This window comes from Medicago truncatula, chromosome 3 (assembly GCF_003473485.1).
Source record: "Medicago truncatula cultivar Jemalong A17 chromosome 3, MtrunA17r5.0-ANR, whole genome shotgun sequence".
NCBI classification, from domain to species: Eukaryota; Viridiplantae; Streptophyta; class Magnoliopsida; order Fabales; family Fabaceae; genus Medicago; species Medicago truncatula.
In genome coordinates this window covers 8,951,872-8,955,185 of record NC_053044.1, presented here as the reverse complement: position 1 = coordinate 8,955,185, position 3,314 = coordinate 8,951,872, and the positions used below count along the sequence as shown (strand labels likewise).

Genomic DNA, 3,314 nt, shown 5'->3' with positions numbered 1-3,314 from the left:
TATTCTCCTCGACCCTTGGAAAGGTAGACACTGATAGGGTTGTCCGTTTGTATAACTACCGATAGGGAGAGTGTGCTATGAAGCTCCTAAGATTCATAGATGGAAAAACTCTTTAGGAACAGTGTCCAACATACTTTTGAAAATTTAGGAATGCCAATTTAAGTCTATGTTTCAATTACCTTTGAGGGAGTAAGACCCCACACGTAAGGATCATTGTGTGACCAGTAGGTTCAACTCAACATTGGAGGGATAGGCTAAAATCAACTGAGAGAGTAAGACCATGCACGTAAGGATCATCGTATGATCAACAGGTGCAACTTAACGAACTAATTAGTTTAGAAAATCCCAACAGACTCATCCCTTAGATAATCTACTTAACATAACTAAACATGACATGAATGTTATTTAACTCAAAGAAATGAATAGGGGGATTCAAAGAATCCTAACCACTGCTTACATTTCTGCAACCAATGGAGGTAACTTGTTCTGTTGCAAACTGATAAAAATTGCAATCTCTAACCCCAAACTCTTTTATTTTATTTTTTTGTTCAAAAACATGTAACGCGAATTTTTGGACGAAACGACAATCCATGTGGACACAATACTCTACTTACACTTTATTACTTCCCTAATTTGATCATCATATGTATATCTCATAAATGTCGAATAATTGTAAAAAATAAAGACACAAAAAATTGGAGGGAAATGGAATGCATAAATATAAATAATGTATATGTATATATGTGTGTATTTGAATAGTTAATTGGATGAGTTTGTTGAGATAATAAAAAAAAATTAGATTTGGTTTGTTGAGATCTATATGCAAAATAAAATAAGAGGTAAATTGAATGCATAGGGTGTTGTCACTTGTAAATTGTTCTAATAAGAATAATAAACAAATTATTTTTTAGAGGAATTTATATATGAAAAAGATATGTGTGGTATTTTCTTTGTTTAACAACAAGTTGCAATTGTAACAAGTGCAAAATCTAGACCGTTCAAATAAACAATAATATATCAATGGCTATATCACAAACCGTACCATCATGGGAAAATCTTTAGCTTTCCCATGTTAAATGGACCTTATTGGCATCACATTGGGGTGACAACATAGTTGAGAGGTTAATGTATTTCGTTGAGACAATAGCGCTTTTAATTTTTCATAAAAATGTAAAATACAATGAAAAATGTTAATAAAAAAGTTTGGTAGAATAATAAATATTCATGCAATATTAGATCGTGGAAAATAACAACTGAATATCATAATTTGAGGTACAATATTTTTGCTTCTTAAAGATTTACAATTATCCTCATAGTAAAATAGTCTACATAATATTATTTTAAGGACCCAAAAAAAATGTCAAGACCAGATTATTAAACCCGACCCTGCTACCACAATTATAGATCCTTCCAACATAATTTAAACAAAAACAATATTCAAACTAACTTTCAAGAACATCATAGCATATGTGAGAGAATAGTTCTACACTTTATTCCCATAAGCAAAAACCTTGTATTGTTGTTTATTCATATCTTGGGGATATCCTTCATATAATTCATATAAGAGAAACACTTGGTAAATATTGGTGGAATATGTTCCAAGTCACTTAAAGTGGTATAACAATAGGATGGAATAGAAACAAATACACAAAGATACATTCATAATACAATAATTTTCTAGATGCACATAGAATTGTACAGGATATGTATCTCAAATGCAATGTTCATACACCTCTCCACAGGCATGTTTACCAATAGGTCATACTCAAAATAGTAGACTTGGAGGACATCAGAAGTAAAAAAAGAATAGCACCCCTCGAGGTGAACTTTAGCAGATCACACTCATACAAGTGTATTATTGTTTTTTCACTAGTAAGGATTGCATGACTTTATAAGTAATCCCCAACATCTCGGGATTAGCAAGAGTCATTAGGTTTTTCATAATAAATCATGTTGTCATTTCCATAATGAATAATTGTATGTTAATGTTTAAAAAACAAAATGAAAACAATATCATCATTTAATTCTCATCGGAAAAATATTAATACCATCCTCGCTTTCACAATATAGGTGCATAATAAACACATAATCACTAGTGAACCATCCCTTCCTCTATTGATCTAGGTGACTCGTCTCAAGATTAGTTAAATTAATTGTATATAATGAGTTATTAAACATAGTAACTTATCAAGAATGTACTCATAGAGTCAACATGTTCCATTCGTATATAAATATATAATAATTAATAGCTATCAAGAAAATTACAAAATTGATGAAATATATGAACTAGAGAGAGTAATTATAAAAGTAAAAAGATTATGATGAGCATAGAAAATCAAAGACTTAGACATAATAAATAAATATTTTTTTACCTTTATTCAAAAATACACACACAAGTACCTTCATTGCACATCGGATATCGAGGAATTAAATGGGGATATAATCTACGACAATCGCCATCAGTAACACATTCGTCTAAAATATAAAGTAATAATAAAGAAATATTACAAAAATGGGGTGAAAGATTGATAATAAGATAAACAAGAAAATAGAGAATGTGCTTACTTTGCACTAAAGCTACAACATAATATAGGGAAGCAAAAATTATCAGTGTATAGAAAACCTTGAAAATCTCAGCCATTTTTTTACCTTTACGTTTAAGAAATATAAATTGTTTTTATCACTTTATATCGTGAAAATTCTCGTTCAAGAATTCCTTCATTAAAATTAAAACAATTGCTAAGTATTTTGAAAGCACATTGATGTAGCATGTTTGTCCCTTTAGCTCTCATAATAGAGGAAATGTAAAAATATTTCTTGTCTTTATAGTTCATTTTTGTTTACAAACCTTTCATTAATATCTTTTATTTCTTATCTAGCCTTTCATAAGTTATTTGATTTACTTTATTGATTAGTATTTAATAAGATGTTTATACTTTCATTTATTTGCTTAATCCAACATTTTTCATTGTTCTTTATTGTTTCATTTATTTAGCGTTCTAACACCCTGATTTTTAACTGTGCGAGTCTATTTTTTTTTTTAAACAATTTCATGTCATAGAAGAAATAATAATCACCACTTTTTTAAAATAATTAGAATGTCTGATTTTAAAGGTTGGCTCAATAAATTGATGATTTAAAAAATAAAACAAAACAAGGTAACACATATAAATTGTTTCATAACTTTATATAGTAAAATCATCATGATATAGTTTTGTCAATTAAATAATTTTCAATAATAATGTTGTTGCAATTATTTCTTTAATAAAATTAGAACAAATGTTAAATAATGTTTCAAAACTATATTGACGTAT

At 28.6% G+C, this 3,314-nt stretch overlaps 1 long non-coding RNA gene across 1 annotated transcript; it reads right to left on the bottom strand.

Moving 5' to 3' along the window:
* Positions 1-1,232: 1,232 nt before the first annotated feature.
* Positions 1,233-2,703, bottom strand: LOC11418628 (uncharacterized). Its single transcript, XR_003010632.2, has 3 exons — positions 2,566-2,703; positions 2,373-2,475; positions 1,233-1,545 (listed from the first exon to the last, which is right to left on the bottom strand). It is a non-coding gene; the product is annotated as an uncharacterized lncRNA (long non-coding RNA).
* Positions 2,704-3,314: the final 611 nt, after the last annotated feature.